Source organism: Falco rusticolus, chromosome 4 (assembly GCF_015220075.1).
Source record: "Falco rusticolus isolate bFalRus1 chromosome 4, bFalRus1.pri, whole genome shotgun sequence".
NCBI lineage: Eukaryota > Metazoa > Chordata > Aves > Falconiformes > Falconidae > Falco > Falco rusticolus.
The window spans coordinates 7,897,718-7,915,874 of record NC_051190.1 but is presented as its reverse complement, the minus strand read 5'-3'; the positions used below and the strand labels follow the sequence as shown (position 1 = coordinate 7,915,874).

Sequence of the window (18,157 nt, the reverse complement as noted above, 5' to 3'; positions counted from 1 at the left end):
TGAAAAACAAAACGACAACTTATCAATTCTTCTGGTACAGCTTTTAACTGAGATGCTAATAATTAAAAACCACTAAGTTTTCAATTAGTGAGAACTTTTAAATTGGGTCTGCACGCCCATTAGAGACAGACAGGCATCTGCAATCACATGCGTTCAGATTCCCATCCTTTTGAGAAAAACACTCCCCAGCGCTCGTCAACACACTGGTGAGCCACTGGGTGTAAAAATAATAGAAAGGAGACAAGACCAGCCTGGTTTAGCATTTCTTAACCTATTCTAAAGACTAAGATAGGAACATCCAGAGATAGCAAGTGAGCAAGCAGCACTGTCCATGAGCACCTTCTGAAAAGTATCTTCTAGGTAATCAAGTAACACATGCTTCAATTCAAGGACAGTAACTTTTTTTGTCATGTGCTGAGTTGTCTTAACCACAATGAGCCAGTCAGCTGGACCGAGGGGCATCTGCTGTTGTGTCAGAGCACCAACAGAAGGATCTCAAGGCAACCAGCCTGCTCCTTAAATTACAACCACCACACTGCAAAGGATTTTGGAAGGCCACATCCCACTGCTCAGTCTGCTTTCCTGGGCATCACTACTACCAGGCTAACATAGCCTGCTATCGGTTTACATTAAGTAAGAGGGAACACAGAGGGAGACACCACCATGGTGCTCCACGCAAATCTCTGCTGTTCAGCGTACTGGTTTGTACAGGACCCTACGAATCTATGGCTTGCTCACACGCAACTCTGGCCTCTAAGAGACAGCATGAAAGCTTGAAAGGTTTAACAAAAGCCTCAAGGAGATGATCGTGTTGGATTTAGCAAATTTCTACGAAGTCACAAGCAGCCCATAGTATGGATAGGGATTGATGTTCATCATCACTTCTTACAAACAAATACAAGGGGGGCAATACAAAGATAGTAGAAAACGGGTCAAGCCCACCAGAAGGCAATGCGCCTTGGCAACTTGAACACGAAGATGTTTTGGACACAAGAAATTTATACAGGCCTCAAGAGGACGGGGCAAGTACATGGAAGAAGCTTCCTATGTGAGTTGAAGAATGCAGAAACCACATCTGCCTTAGAAAACCTCCGTATTAAAAGTACTTAAAGGCTGAGAATACTTTAAGAAACACTATATATGTGCCTGCTCTCTTCTTTCTTTTTCCTAGGCATTTATCTGTGACCACTGCAGGAACAAGCCAGAGATTTAGGGAGTGTCCTAGCTACAAGGGATTGGAATGAGGACAGAATCATAACTACTTTCTTCTCCATAACGTAAAGGACTCCAGGGGAAACTGCTTAGTCATCCCATGAAGCTTCCTGGAAATGGAGCAAACAGCAAAGCCACCACAATACCTACCAATGGATGACTAAAATACCACAAAGGGTATTAAACTGACCCTTGTGAGTTTAATTTTGCTATGACAGTCCCAGTACAAAGCTCTATGAGGATGACTAGTGCTGCTGGCAAGGGGAGAAGGGCTTGAAGAAGCACAGAAGGGAGTTAAAAGACATAGCAAAACCATTTTCTCCTTTCCATCTCTTCTCTTGCCTCATGAAATTAAGTAAAAAGGTAAAATGAACCATCTAAAAGCAGCTTTAGTACTATTAGGTGGTGAAGAAGTGGTGGATATTTCAGAGATTATGTATTTCTGCTCCAGGTACAAACAGAGAAGGACCATTTCAGCCCATCAAGCAGCAAGGGCTCAAGGACTTGTAGCGTGCAGCTTTGTCAGACATAACTGCTCAAGTAATCCAAATCCATCTCTAAAGTAGCTTCTTTCACCTTGTGGATATATATACACATATTCAAGTTATTTACCTTAGGGATCTGGGGTTATTTTTACATTTCTGGAGAGTTTAAAATGATCCAAGCTCTAAAAACGTTTTCTTTCAGTGTTTTTAGATGGTTTTGAATAATTCCTAGCAATGGTACTATTTGATTTTTGCAGAACTGCAAATCATCTGTCCTCTGTACTGAGTCAATGCCATCTACTTACAAGTTCTACCTAGTGTCAGCTTTGTCTAATCTGCCCTTCAAAACCGTAACGCTGAGTCCTACACAAAACCTCTGAAGCCATCTACTCCTGCACTCCACAATATTTACTATGAGAAAATTTCCCCCAGTGTGTATCCTCAACGTTCTCTGATGTAATGTAAGTCCGTTATTGTTTATCCTATTTGTCATGGGCATAGGAGAATAGATTATTGCCTTTCCCTAGTGCAGTTGAGAATATACGCCTTCATTGAGTCTTCTCTTTGGGCAAAACAATCCCAGTTTATTCAAGCCTTCTCTGTAAATCGTATTTCCTAGACTTTCCTTTCACTCCCTTCTGGGCACAGTCCAATTGGCACAAATTTACTGAAGCACGGATTCAACCCAAACGCTGAATCCAGTACTTCACCTAGGGCTTTACAAACATTAACTAGAGCTGAAGGATTATTTTATTGATCTTCCAGGATATACTGTTGCTTAAACCACACTGGAAGTGTGTGTCCTCCCGCCTCCAGAAGACAACAGTGTTACATACATTCAGCTTTTAACTCATGGTAAGTCCCAGATCTTTTTTCATCAGACAGCTACATAGCCAGTTGCTTTCTATTCACACCGCTGAATATTCTTCTGTCACACTTCTATTTATCCTTCCTCTGACTGGTGTTTTATTTCACCTTCAGGTTCTAGTTCTGCCCTCCAGCTTAATCATAGTCTTTCTCAGATGCAAGTTTAATAATCATGAATCCCAGACAACTATCTAGGTCATTGATGAAAGCACACTGGAGACAAAGTAGGTGGATGACAGAATGGGATAACCTGTCCTTCCTCAGTGTCCTCCCTCTTTTGCCCTTCTGTGCTACCAGCTGAGGCTCTGGCCCTTGATCACTTGTGTTACCTGCAAGAGCACCTAGGGTAGGCGACCTTTACAGCGTCACCGACAGAGAAAAAGACAGTTGTCTTTTTCTGTGGGTTACCAGATCAACTCTTCCTTTATCTTCCTCTAAATACTGCCATCACTCTAGTTGTTTGTTTGTTTGGTTTTTTTAAACATTCCTTGCCAGTTGAATCTCATTTTATGATTTGCCCCTTCTACATATTTATGCCTAAGGTCTCCAAGAAAACTACAATTCTGTAAAAAAATTAATAAATCATCATTTAATGTAGTGGCTTCTATAAACCCTAGAAAAAAACAGCTTGAAAAAAATACACACACACGTATTAAAAATTATTTCAGGAGCTTTACTTTATCTCCTCAGTAACTTTTTCCTGAGAAAAGCCTGTCACAAAACTCTCCCTGCCTGAATCTTTCCTGAGATCTGTTGACACTTTTTGGACCCCATGTGGAAGTCCGCTCTCAATCCAGGTGCCCTTCAGCAGTGCGTGCGTGCTCAACCACTTCCTCCCCACTACTTAAGATCCACCCCATAGAGACTCTCCCCGGCTCACAATCTTTTATGAGCAGGATGGTCACCAGGACACCTCAAACCTGCTGAACAGTCCCTTCTGTCTAGTACATTGGCTATCTAGGTAATTAAAATTCCTTCACCACCAATTTCCAGAGGATCCTGCCAGACACTGACAAAAAGCCTCAACCCCCTTATCTTTTCTTGGTGACCTGCGGCACCCTCATCTTTTTTAGTTTCACCTTCCAGAGCATTACCACAGCAGAATTCCTTCTGCATGATGTCCTCTGAACAAATGTGTTATGTATAAAATTCATTTCAGGATGCAAAGATCACCACTTACATCCTTGAAGCTTTCACTTGCCTCCAAAGCCCTTGGAGTTGCTTTTGATTTGTTTACCTCAAGTGTTCCCCTGGGCATGCAGCACAGGCTGAGGCCAGTTTGTTTACAGACCTCAACAAATTTTCAGGAACAGCTCAGATTATAAATGCTGGGTAGACAACAGACTTCTCAGATCAGATGTCAGGTCTGATCACTGGACAGACCCCTCTCCATGCACCTCCGAAGGAAGTCACCAACCATCACAACCACTTGTTTCTTCCTGACATTACTGGTTACAAACTTTACAGCTTTATGGTACTTGAAGTTTCTTCTCTACTGGTGAGGTTGGACCCTTACTTGCTGCCAGAACAACAGACTTCATTTTGTTCAACCTGTGGATTTTTAAGGAGGGAACACTGCTGCTGAGCCTGCACCCAGCTTTCTTCTTATGACAGATTCATCTTGTCTGTAGGGCTGAAGGTATCCATGTGTATGGAAATCACTCTAATGGTGCTACAATGTCTCAAACCCCCATATTTGGTCTTCAAATTTTAGCAGATATCCGGACACAGTAACAGCATCTCCTGATCTATGCATTAGTATACTTACAATAATCATTTCCTAGTTTAGAGGATTCAATGTACAGATCAGTATCTTTCAGCTAATCATTTCTAGATAAAAGAAATACATTCCTACCCAGTGTGTAGCCTTTAAGGGATTGTCAGTTCTGGCAAACACTCAGAAAAGCAGCATCTCTGTAGTACAATGGAGGAAAAAATTGGTTGCTTAGAAAGGTGCTACATCTTAGTGGTGCATATCACAAGGACAACGCTAATAGCATTTGCAACAGTTGGGTCTTTCTCCTGCATTTTGACATGCTCTGCTTTTCTTAAGTATTCTGAATCCTGGAAACACATAAAATTTGGACCAGCAGTATGTGGGAATCAAAAAGCACTATGCTAGCCTAAAAAGTTTAACTTAAGATGTACAGTACTTACGTTACATGCAAGCTAGTATTTGCTGTAGCACAGCCTGTCACCAGTGAGTATGTGTCTACACTTAAAGGTAAAAAAAGTATATGAACTACCTAAGAGGGTATTACAGACAGACCAAATCTAAGCTACTACTAAGTCACTGTAACTGAACACAAGTACTATACATACATCCTTTTATGCAATGCATAGAGCGAAAGAGACCAATAAATTCAGAGAGCTGCTGGAACAGCATCACTGCTGATGCACACAGAACACTGAGCAATAAATAGTCTATCCCAATTAGTGTAGCAGAATGGCTGCAGTGATCTAGGGGAATCTTTGCTGTCTTCTGCAGCAGATCTGCAATTTTTCCTACTCTTAAATGACCCACTCTTCCCACCTTTGCATTTATAGGATTCTTAAAACCTGTAAATTCTAGCTAGTCTGCTGGATTCAAAGTGGAAACTCTCACAATATGACTCAAATGACTCATCTGAATGGAAGAGATTCAATTATGACATTTCCTCAACCCAGGCCTTTCACAGGTATTACAAGAGCTTTAGACATCGTTTACTCAATCCCACTAACATCACAGGAGGTTACAACACAAGGAGCTCCTGTTTGCTGCGTTACCACACCAATAGCCTTGTTACATGAGGCTGCTATTTCTAAGTGCAGTGACGCTCCGAGACTCATGCAGCATAAAGCCCTGCTTGTTAAGAGAAACTAGCAAATACTCCAGAAGAATGAGAAATGGGGAAAATATTTTTTCCCGTGTTTTAAATGTACTCCCCCCAAGTATTATTGTTTACTGCAGTGGAATTTGCCTCTTCTCTTCAGCACGCTATTTATTTTTCCAAGGAACAACATTTCCAGTGCCTCCTCTCCTGCAAATGCCAAGGCCACACAGCACGAGTAAGGGCTGTGGAAACACTGTTGACATTCTGAAGTTGGATAACCTGGTAACAAACGTGCCAGGTTTGCCTGTCTCGCTCTGGATTTCATCCTGGAGAAAGTAATAAGGTGGAAGAAACAGCCCTTTATCATCACATAGGTATCCTGACTAGATTTAATTTCAATGACCAATCAACTGCTATCAACTTTATATTGCCTGCTACACCATATGGGCAGATCCCTCAGTTTTGTTAAGAGATCTGTATTACTGCATATGTTAGCAAGAACTCAGCAGAAGCAGTTCAGCAGGACCATTAGTGATGTTTCTGATGCTGAGGGGGAAAGATCCTCTAAATTCTTTCCCACCTAAACTTGCTGAAGTCCTTAAAACCAAAATGTTGGAAAGTAAAGGTTTTGAAATCGTGTAAAGACTGCTTTGCTGCCGACTCCTCCACACTCAGCACTGAAACAGTTTGCTATTGAGCAAATTACAGCCTGGCACTCTTCTCACTTGCTCCATTTCCCCTGTCATTCAGTCAGCCCTGTCCCGGGCCAGCAGGAGGAACAAGAGCAAGCCTGAGGGACCAGAAGACTAAACCCTACTCAAGTGTCCTCCCACCCCAACCAGTCAAGCCCTGCCCTCTACCTACCGCAGGGTAGAACTGCCTCTGCACCGAGACCGGGATTTACTCTTCAAATATACTCACTGCTGTTCCAAGTTTGAGGGGGAGGAGGAATGTGTTTCCCCAAAGACTCCAGTGATGAAGAGAACATGGATGGGCTTTCCCCACAGTTCTCATCTGGCTGTTTAGCAAGGTCTGGCATCAAAACTGAGAACTACCAAAGCAGTCTGGAGCAGAAAGCAGCCCAAAAGCAAACAGGTCTGCCTTCAGGACAGCTGTGTACAGAGAGTGAAGAAACTGTGACTGAATACAGAGCATCTGGGTAGGGGAAATGGTCCAAAGACCATGAGCAAAGGAATAGGGGGGGCAGGCAAACAGGCCAGGAGGAGGATGGCAGAAGGATGTAAGCACTCAAATCCGCCCTCTAGAGCAGAATCTAGGATTCCCACATCCCTCAGCTGTTTGACTGCCAGCAGAAGCCAAGCAGCTCAACCTTCTCCCCTGCTGAAGTCCCAATGGAAAATGTCAGCAACTGTATATTTTCTGATTTTTTTCTCCACTACGCCTTTCATTAGTGAAAGTATGTATAAACAAATGTCAGACACATTGCAGTTTGCTGTTGAAGTGCTATTCATGCTACCTTAAATCAGCTCCTTTGAGCATACATAAGCCTATGTGTGCTATCATGCTATTTTTTCCACATAATCCATACAGGATGGCCATGCACTTAAACAGAAATAGTTATGAAGTAAGGGACACCATGACCCCAATTCACCTCTTACAGAAGTTGCAAAATGGGTAGCAAACAGCCTTGGGACTGCAGTAAGAGTAAGGGGAAGAATTAAAAAAAAAAAAAAAAAGAAAAAAGAAGAGAAAAAAAGGTGATTCAATCACATAAAGGAGTTAGATACAACCCATGCTTCTGCTACAGGATTCCTAAAAGACTCTGGAAGAACTACATACACCAAAACCAGCTGCAAGTGACCATTTATTTATTGTCTCAGAATAGAACTCATATGGACAGCTGCACTGAAAGTAAAGCCAAACTCCATGCTCAGCATGATCATGCTCGTTTGGTACCATGTACAACCTGAAATCAAGTATTACTGTGGTAGAAATATAGTTCCATTACAAGCCACTGCAATACAAACACTAAAAACACGAATGCAGTCACTGCTATAAAGGAAATAGTCAACACAGCTTATTTCAATAATTGAAATGTACTTAATTCTGTGCAAATTTGCCTGTGGACACTTGCATTCATAAACTGATAAGCCACGTTATTTAAAGCGGTGCTAACAAGGCCTTTGGGAAACAACTATATTTATATTCCTTACAGCATCCAACACATAAAGCAGCTTGACAGTACTGCAGAATAGACCTATTTCTAACTATGGTGCTATGTGGGAGCAGTTGGTAAGAAAAAGATATCTGCTGAGGGTTTTTTTTGAGGGTTACGGATGAAATTTAACACTTAAAAAAAAGTCCCAAAGCTGGCAAAGCACAGGGCAGGCTACTGATGTTGCACATTAAATGCAATCCAGAGAAACAGGAATTTTCTGTTATAAGACTGAAGTACAATTGAAACACCGACCCAGAAGGTCAGTGTAGTATCCTATGGGATTAAGATACCGGTCATGAGTCCTTCAGGAAGGTCCTTGGACATGGTGAGCTGAGTGTTCAGCTTTCTGCTAGGAGTTTATTCAGGCTGTGTGTTAACCACGCTCAAGTCTGGCAAGTTTTACTAGTTTTGGGAAAAATGCTTTGCAAACATAGATATACATTTCCAGAGCCAGCTTTAAACTGGGAGCAGTACAGCCGTGTTACAACCCCAGCGAACAAACCTCATCAGGTCTCAGCTAACTCCACAAATAACCAGCTCAAGCCTCTTTAGACCACATCACCAGAACTGGGAGCAGGGTCAGCTTAACTGCATTAGGTCTTAACAACATTGGTTCAGTGCCAGCCCTGGTGAACCCTTAATGACTGATGAATTTTATACAGTCACTAAGTTATCCAAAATTACAAAATTGTTGTTTAATAGGCATGAGCATACAATGCATTTCAGTTCAGCACACAGTGCGTTGCTTATGCTGCTTCTACAATGGCTGCAATAGGGCAGGAGATACCGCATCCAGCATAAAGCCTGCCAGTGCAAAGTTTTTGAGGAAACCTGAATCGGCAGTCAGTACTAGATCTGTGTTGTGTGTCATGCGGACATAGTACGTCTAATCTGAGATATCATGTGAAGTCTCAAAGCTGGATTCATCCTATCAAATTACAGCCTTTGCCCTTGCTTTCCTCTTCAGGATAAATCCTGTACGACAACATACATCTGACTCTCAGAGACAAAAATTGCTTTGGATTCTGATAAATTTTCTTGATTTCTAACAACTACAGGACAGAGGAAAACATTTTACTCTGCTCTCCTTCCCTGTACAGCCCACCCTCCTGTTCTTTACACGAACAATGCCTCAGCACGATCAAACACTCCCAGGAACACACAAACTATCTTTTGTTAAAACACCCAAGCCATGACCTGCGCAACCCTCTACACCCAGCACTGTCCCACAAGCAGCTCCAGCACAGACACCGACCAGGGGACCAACTTGTCCCTGCTAAACTTACACTTCCTACATCGAGACTCACAGACTGCCATTTACTACAGGTCTACACATATATAAAAATGGGTACATTGGCTTGGGACTTAGGTCTCTCCATCCTAGCGCCTGGCACTCAGAATCAGCTTTCTTGGGTCAGATGTGGTTCCCATGAATTTGGTAACCTCAAACAGACTTCTCTTCCATGAGCTTGTCCAGACTCCCTTTGAACCCATGTAAACTTCCAGCACTCACAACATCCTGTTGGAGGGAGTTCCCACAGCTTAATTACACATTGTGTGTAAAGCCACTTCCTTCGAATTCAAGATTGTCCCTATTAGTTTCTTTTACTGCCTCCTAACTCTGAAATGGAAAGAGTGAAAAGTTCACCTCGTTCACCCTCTTTCTGCTGCTCACGTAACAGACTTTCCAGACTGAAGCATCCTAGCATACAGTTGTGGGTTGGTTGGTTTGTTTTTTTAAATACCTTTACACCTTTGACAATAGTGACTGGCTGATCTATCAGCTGGCTGCTCCAAGCATAACGAGTAACAAACCAGTAGAGGCATCAGTGAAGTGCTTCAGCCAGGAGGCCCCTTGGAAGCCCAGCAGCACAACACCGTGTACCCTCCCATCCGTCACCCATCATAGCCCCGAATGCATCAGGGCTGCTGCAACACAGGCCCAAGGAGCTGGAGCCCATAGGGACACCCCTGTTGTGACACAGGTGCGCTGTTACATCCATTCACATCATATCACAGAACCACACCCTCAGCTGTGTTTCAAGTGCAAACAAGCTGCAGCTTGGTCATTCCTGGGTACATGTTTCACTCCTTGCATTAACTTAAGTTAATCAAGTTAATCCTGACTTTAAAATAGGCAATAACAGAGAATCCCCTACCGCACTTCATGCTCCAGCATTAGTTAAATTTTCTGCATTAGTGATGAGGTTTTATTTTTCACTTTTTCATTTATTTGACCTCTGCAAATTTCTTCATACTGGTATTTTGTTTCTTCCAGGTGATTGGTAAGACATCCAGCCCAAGAGCAAACTCCTTCGTGTTCTCACTAGGCACAGATTCACTTGATTCTCTACTTGCCTTTTAAAGCTGTCCTCTTTCTACTAAATTTATTATGAACCATATTGATTTTGTACTGGCTTAGTCTCTCACTGAAAATGATGTGCAATTACCGTCAAGTGCTAACTGAAGGCTAAGATGAACACCTGTACTTAAGAACCAAACTGAAACAATTAACACTAATTGTTTCTGTTTCCCCCAGTCCAGGTTGAGTGACATTGCCTTAATTCTTTCCTGAATGCTTTGTTACTTAGTCCATTATTGTACCTGGGACTGATGTCTTAAGTCTGATGGGATTATAATCATTAAGGTTGTCCTACTTCTCCTTATTATTACTGTGTATTAGCATTCTTTCAAACTCCTTAAACTACTGCAGTATGTAAAGAGCTTTCTGGAAGAAAAAAAATATAAACCCCCTCTATTCTCAGGCCAGAGATCTTCAGAGCTGAGATATATGTCAAAACATAGGTGTCAATTACCAAGTCTGGCCAGATTAGGTATGCGATACCATTCACCCTTTTTTAAAATGTTATTTAAAGAGATAATCAAAATACCTGATTACAGGGAAGTTCCCTGTGCACAGATAAATAACTCGCGAAAGACAGGAAACCAAACAGAAAGATATGCTCAGCTCTCACAGAAGACCACCAGTGGAACCTGCACAGCTCGACACTCCTAAATGACCTGAAAAAGTGAGGAAATACAGCAAAGTTTACTGATGATTCCAAGATGCTCAGGTTACAAAGGCAAGAGCTTACTGTGATGAATTTCAGAACCTTAACAGACGCTGTGCCTAAGCAATAAAACTTGAAATAGATAAATGTGAAGTGATACACAAGGTAAAAACCAGATTCAACTTCCTATATGATGGAGTGGGGGCTGACCACTGCTACTCAGGAGCAATATTTCAGGGTTATATAGTTAATTCCCTTAAAATACAAGCTCAACACCCTGGAGAGCTAAAAATAAAATATATTTACAAGCTCCAATATTAAGAACTAAGAAAAAATGAACAAACCAGAAATCATTAAGCTGATTTAGGAACACAAGCACACCTGCATCTTTTGACTCTGTGTGCAGTTGTGATCCTCCCCATGGCAAGAGGAACTGGAAATGACTCAGAGCAGAGCAACACAGATGATTAAACTACAGAACAGTGTCTATATGAAGAACAACTATGGCAAAACTGAAAAAAGGACAATCTGGAAGAGACCCAGCCAAGGAAGAAAATTACTACAGACACTTCTCTAAGATCCTAAGCAGTGCTGAGAAGAGCTGGAGCCTGAGCATTCGGTCTTCAAAACAAGGACAAGGACACATGGGATGAGCCAGGTTCAAAGCAAAGGCACGCAGGCCTCCTACCAGAGCACACAGCAAGGCTTTACTGTTTCTACCACATTTCAACTTTTTTAGATCTATCATTTCTTAGTCGTATGTTTCTCTTTGAGCTCCCTTTTTCTCCCCGTTACTTCTCATGCTTTTGCACTTCTTTTATTTTCTACTTTCAGTTTCTACTTTTCTCCTATTTAATCTGTAGAGCTTTCTTGCATTGTTTTTAAAGTGCAAACAAAACAGACGCCTTCATTCCTTTCCAAGTCAGGTTATTTAATTTGCTTTCAACACTTGACTGGGGAAAAATATCGCAAAAGAGGGTTCCTGAAACATCTTTTTTAAGCCCATTTAAGCCAAAATTGTTAGGAACTAAAACAGCAATATGTACAAGCCACTCTGTCTTAACATTGCAAAACAGGATGCATGGTGACAAACACCAAACCTAGCAAGGTCCTCCTGGTCTACTAGAAGTTTTCTTTGCTCTCGACTACCTGCAAAGTTCACCCCTATGCTGTTCACCTCCCTATTTGTATGTAATTAGTGAATCAACACCATTTCAGAACTCAGGGAAGAAGACAAATTCCAGCATTTCTGCCCTGCCTTACTCTATACCAGGACAAGCCTGTCTCAAAGGCTGAAGGCAAAGCTGGGACTATGGGGGCAGAAAGCAGCACATTTTGTCCTCGGGATCAGTGGCTGCCATTGCTGTCCTTCCACCCTCTCAGCATTCTTGTTCCTTTGCCCCTACTGACTAGATCCGTGTTATCTGTAGGTACGACAACTTAGGAGAGCACTTCTCTTATGCAATACCAAGTCTCACGATTACTTTGCACAGAATGAGATTAGGGCTTAATATTGAGGTAATTATAGTAGATCTGTGGATCCCGCTCACATGCAATATGTAGAACACTGTGTTTGTGCCAGTTTTTTTCTTGGTATCCTCTCTTCACACCTCCAGCATGTCAAATGGGATGTGGGGCACCTGCATGCTGAACAAGGCAGGTTCTGCTTGGGCAAGGTGGCTCTGTCTTTAGGCACCCACCCCTGTCCCATAGCTGGCAGCAGAAACACATGTGGGCAAGAGAAACTAACACTAACCCTTTCCAGACAACCATCTTTTTGTACCCATGACTGACACTCTCACCTGGGTTCCTCCTCTTCTCCCACCACAAGATGTCCGTTGAGATTGCACTGGTTCAGATCAAACACCCACCAAGCCCAGCACCCTGCCTGCAAACGCAGGTACCTCAGATGACTAAGAGTAAAAGAAGGAGCAAACACATTGATACCTCTGCAAGTAGTTTCCAGCTTGGAGGTATTCTTGGGTTTTTTAATCTTTGTGCTCAACAACCTATTTGACAGCATTTTCTTCTGCGATTTGATCTGTTTGATTCCGAAGCCACGTAAATCATTGCAATTCAAAGCACTTTGTGGTCTCAGTACAGGCTGTGGGAGAGGCACCACAGGTTTTGATCTAGACCAGACTGTGCTCAGTGATGCCTTTGCCAAGCTGAAAAGTTCAATTTTTTTTAAGCATCCCTTGTACAGAATCCTTATCCCTGATCATTCTCAGCCTCTTCTTTGCTTTTCCAGTTGCACTGTATCTCAAAGTCCTCTTTCCTTCATGCAAAACCACAGTGATCAGTGTGCTAAGAACTGGGAACCATGATGCTATCCTGTGTTTTCTTTATTCCATTCCCCAAAGCCCCTCACATGTACTCATGTGACCACTGTTGAACATTAAACTTGCATTTTCACAGAATTATGACAAGCTCTTTCTCCTAAGTGGCAATAATTAATTTTCACCCCAATGGTGCATAAACAAAGATTCTCCCCCCCAACACTGTAATTATCTGGAACAAATATCATTTGACATTTTACTGGCATTCAGTGTCAGAAGGATGAGCTGCAATTCTTCCTAGTCAGCTCTTGTCTTTTCTTCCCTTACTACTCAACACCTTTCTCACCAGGTATTTATGAGCATACAGGTGTAACACGGATGTAACACAGGTGTACAGCACAGGTGTAACACGGATCCCTGTTCTTCTCTTGTCCCAAACTTCCTTTCTCTGTGCTTGTTGAGTCATTCAAAAACTCCAGTAAATTTAAGCAGCACTGTCTCCTCTGCAAAAGCCACCTCAACTTTCTTCCACTGTAAGTTGTTAGTCCATCTGCTTACTTTATTTTATAATTTACTTTTTAAAAGGCATTGAACTCTGTGATATCCTGCTGAACTATCTTTAAGAACTGCTACCATGTAAGTCATCTTCTATTTCTCTGGCTTCAAGGTATTAAGTGAGAAGTTACATAGCATAATTAATAATTAAATCATTTCAGGCCCAAGTTTTCTTTGGAACCCTTGGGCAAGCACCATCTGGTCTTGGCATTTTGTAACTACATCACTTTGCTCTAAAAAACTTCTTTGCCAACACTTCAAGCAGAGATAGATGTTCCAGTGAGTCCTGTTCCCCGTAAAGAGAATTTCTGACGGAGGAACCTCTTTGGATTCCTCCACAGTAAACAGGAATGCACATAAGTCATTTAACTTTCTACTGATGACTTCATCACCAAGTATTTCTTTCACTTCATCATCATCTATTGGCCTTCCAGACTCTAGCACCTTTCTCGCTTCTGATGTACTTGGAAAAGATTTCTTTAAAAAAAAAATATTTTTTTTTGCTATTAATATGATGCTGCTCAGAGTCTTTCTGGCAGGTCCTTATATTTTTCATTTGACTTGCCAGAGTTCACATTCTTATTTACTTTTCTGGTCAACTTCATGACTTGAACTTTCTAAAGGCTGTATTCTTATTTCTAATACTTTCTTTATCCCAAACTGCATGCTCATTCTCATCTGTCAACATTCCACAGTATAATTTAAAATCTTCCCAACATTTCCAATCTTAAGCGGTGAAGCCTAGCTCTGCTGTGGTTTACATGGAACCCAGCCTTTCCAAACAGCTTTTGGACTGAGGTTCAAAAAATGAGCCAATTCACTTTGTCAGTACCAAGTCAAGATCCTACTGTAAGACGGCCTTCTCATCTCACATAATTTCAACAGAGCAGAGAGAAGGTGAAGAATAAAGAACCTCCAGGTGTAAAATACAAGAAAAATGAAATCTTAGCAAAGAATGCAAACAGAGATAACTGGTACTTGGAGAGCTGCTACTTCTTTCAAAACACTGACACATGCAAAGACAACCTTTCTTAAAACTGTGAAGAAGAGGAGCAATCACTTTGTATATACTAGGGATCTGCTCCAAATGTGACAGTTCAGTAAGTCAGTACATGGTCAGATGAGACAGAATTATTTATTATTGCAAAGCACTGCTAATTAAGTGAGCAAAGAGACTGAATTCCAGCCCCATTTCTGATTGAAAACAACAATTAAAAAAGGCAAACAAGAAACTCATAACTGTCAGAGCTTGAGGAAATAAAGACCTCATACTCATTGTAGGTGTACTGCCCCCATTTTACTCTGTATACTAGTGACTGTCCATCTGTTCCTTCTACTAGGGACCTTGGTCATGAAGGCTGGTCAGAGAAAGACAGTGAACCTCGTTCTGATTAGTTTAATTAGATGATTCACTTAGGAAGGACTGGCTGTTAGTTGTGTGTACACAACAGTGGATAGGAAGTGTCTTAATTAAACAGTGGTTTATGGCTATCTTAGTTCTTTTACTGTTTCAAATGCCCTTCTCAATTGAAAACACAACAAAAGGAAACGGACAGAAGACAGGATGGACAGATCAGAATTGCTCTATTGACTCCAATTATGCTTTTGGTAGTTTTTATTCACAGTTCAGAATGAGGTGAGAACAGAGACTACACCAAGGCCAGAAGGCACCTGGACACCCAACAGTGGTGTAAAATGGCTTAAAGCAAGATTAACTTAACCAGTGTACCAGAGGCAGTCTTTTGGAATATTTGTGCTAATTTCTGAGATGATCCCAAAAGTAATAAACAACTACCTTTTTCTACTTAGCTACCTAGCTATTTATACGGCATGCAACGTTGCAGGAGAGGAATCACACCAATAGGTAAGGAGCAGAGGATTTTCATCGTGCATTCAGGTGTGTCCATTTGCATAGCTGTATCCCTGGGAATGATGGTAAACTGTCATTTGATGCACTTATTTTGTACAGCACTGTTCTGTGTTACAGGGTTTCATCCTTATTACTTGTTTACTAGGACAGATAAATCACAGATCAATTGAAGATTTAAAGGGCATGCTACCTAGCCTTCTATCAACATGCTAACTTCCTCAAACTCACTGATTAAACTTTCCCTCCACATTAGTAAACTGCATTTGAATACAAATTGTTAAGACAACAGAGCAGTACATGAGAGTTTAAATGTATGTGGAGTAACAGGTGAGCCAGATTAGAGTTTAGTATAAAAGGTAAAAGATAAGTGTTTGAGTGCAGACTTCAGAAATTTCTAGGGCAGAGCGGACCACAGAAACCATGTAAAGAGCCAGAAGGGTTTGGGGCAGCGTAAACACATTGAAAGAAAAAGATGAACTGGAAAATGTAGGAAAAAAAAGAGTGACCATTAAAAAAATTGAGGAAAGACAATATTTCCAAGCCTCTCCAAAATATCAAATAGTTTTTATTTGGAATCTGCGTATCTGAATAGCCAACACTAGTCCTACATCCTGGTGGCAGTTAAGATCATTTAGGATGTTTTTATTGTCAATTCCTGGCTCAGAGAACTCCCCGCCCCTGGTGCTCAATTGCCATGGCACTCCGCCAGAGCATGATTTTGGTGAACTAGGAGGGATAACATAAGAGTTGCTCAGATTAGCTCTGTAACTGAATTTCTTTTGCCACTCGTGTGAAGGTGCATTTATGTTTAATTTATGCATTTAAAAAAACCCCATGTATACTAGTGTTAAATGATACAAATCACCAATTAAAATTAATTTATGTCAAGCATTTATGCTGAATATGCTGTTAAGCATTCCAGTGAACTAATTAAAATGAAATAAGGCTAATGGCAGTTTTTCTTTTTTTAAACACGCAACCTTGGTCCAAACCAGAGCCAGAATTAGTCTGGAGATCTGAAACTGAAATGCTAGTGCTGCATGGCTGGAAATCTAGGTAAGGCCAGATCAGGGCAAGAGGAAGGCACACAGATGCATTAGAAGAGCCTTCGAAAGAAAGTATTTTCACAAACAATCTTTTCAGGGTGGGAGAGACTTTGTATTTCCTTACTGAAAAGAAATACCAAAATAAAGTCATTAGAGAATCTAATACTTTGAGTCACAAACAACATTTAGGACAAGTAAAAAACTAATTTTTGAGATCTCTGAGATTAAAAAAAAAAACAACAACAAGGTTGTAGAAGTTGGCTTTTAGAAGTGCACTGTTTTAAAAACACAGACAGGAGTTGTTACCTAGTCTAAGCTCTGGAGGCAGGGAGGGAAGCAACAAACCAACCTAACTTTCCCTAGGTAGGTCTCAGGATTTAGTTTTCTCTGAATCCCGCACCATATCCCGAGTGAGTGGGATGCACTGCTCATGAAGGGTTCCCTGCAACAAACAGGTGAACCATACCAGGAGAGAAACAAAAGCTGGATATGAGGCAGCAACTAAAAACAAACAAACTCCAGTTCCAGACACCTCACAGACAGACTTAAAGGGATATCAAAGTAGTTAAGGCACCATTTGACTGGGGACAAGATTTCGTCCTGAGCCACTGCAGTAACTTCAACTCTGTAAACATCTACAATACATTTTCGTGTTTTGTTGAGGTTTTTTTTGACCCAAGCACAACTGAAGCAGTCACAAGGTTCCCCTCAGCCCTGAAGGAACAAACGGGTTTCCTAGCAAAGAAGGTTTAGGTAGTGGATAACTTGAAGCTGGGTAATTTTCAGTCTAAAGCAAGGCTGCTGAGCGACACGAAGCCCATCACGCCAGCCGTTTGTTCTAAACCAAACCCGAGCTCCTGGCTACACACTTGTCCGCGCCCTGGGCCTGCTGAGGCGGCACCGGCTTCAGCTACGGCAAAAAAAAAAAAAACCACCAAAATTAAAAGTTTGCAGCGACCCCCCCGAAAGGCGGGTTCTTCCCCAACTGAAAGTCTAACCGCCGCCGAGACCCGGGGCAGTATCCCCGCAGAGGCTGCCGCCGGCGGGGGGTCGGGGGGGCCCCGGGGGCGCCCGGACCCGGCTCCGCGCTCCGGCGTGGCGGCGCCTCCCGCGCGCCCGGGTGACGTCACCACAACAAGCTGCCAGTCAGCCGGGTCACCCCCACCGCCCGGTGCCCACTCGTGTCACACCCCACAGCGGGGGGGGACTGGGGGAGGGGGACGGCCGGCGAGCGCCGCCTCCGCGCCGCCCACGGCGGAGCTGGCGGGAGCAGGGTCCCCGCCGCGGCCCAGGCGCCGAGGGCCGGGCGAGGCGCGGGCGTCTCCAGCGGGGGAGCCCCCGGGGCCGCGCCCCAGCCCGCCGCCCCTCCCCCGCTGCCGCCGCCCGGAAAAGGGCCCGTTACCGGCCCCGGAAACTCGGGGGCTCGCAGGGGGGCGGCCGGGCTGCCGCACACACCCTCCCCTTTTGTGCGCGCGATGCCGTCCGGACGCGGCGGCGAGAGGCTCGGCCGGGCCCGGCCGCCCCCGCCCGCAGGCCGCGGCGCGGGCTCGCGGCGCGGGCTCCCGGCGGGGGCGGGTGGGCCCCACCCGGCGGCGGCGGCGGCGGCGGCGGCGCCGCGGCGAAAGGAGGAGAGAAGCCGACGAGCCACCCCCTACCCCGGGCGGCGGAAAGCCCCCTCCCCGGTACCTGCGGCCTGCGCTGGGTCTGGCTCCCGCCGCTTCCTGCTCCACAGGCCCGAGCTCGAGCAGCGGCGAACGGAAACGGGCGGGGCGGGGGCGTGCGCGCTCACCGGCCCGGCGCGACGCGGCGCGGCGCTGCGCTCCCTCAGCCCGGCCCCGCC

General features: G+C 43.5%; 1 protein-coding gene and 1 long non-coding RNA gene across 3 annotated transcripts in view; one reads left to right on the top strand and one right to left on the bottom strand.

Annotated features, from left to right (window-relative positions):
* Window positions 1-18,157, bottom strand: part of RHOA (ras homolog family member A) — a 26,787-nt gene extending 8,630 nt beyond the window's left edge. Inside the window, exons 1-2 of one of the 2 annotated variants that reach the window (XM_037383965.1) lie at window positions 18,004-18,140; window positions 10,448-10,577 (exon numbers count right to left, since the gene is read on the bottom strand). The gene's annotated coding sequence lies outside the window, so the exon portion shown is untranslated. Of the gene's footprint in view, window positions 1-10,447; window positions 10,578-18,003 lie in introns of both variants that reach the window. The other variant, XM_037383964.1, reaches the window with a different exon arrangement.
* On the top strand, window positions 6-3,632 carry LOC119146396. Its single transcript, XR_005103721.1, has 2 exons — window positions 6-1,575; window positions 1,955-3,632. It is a non-coding gene; the product is annotated as an uncharacterized LOC119146396 (long non-coding RNA).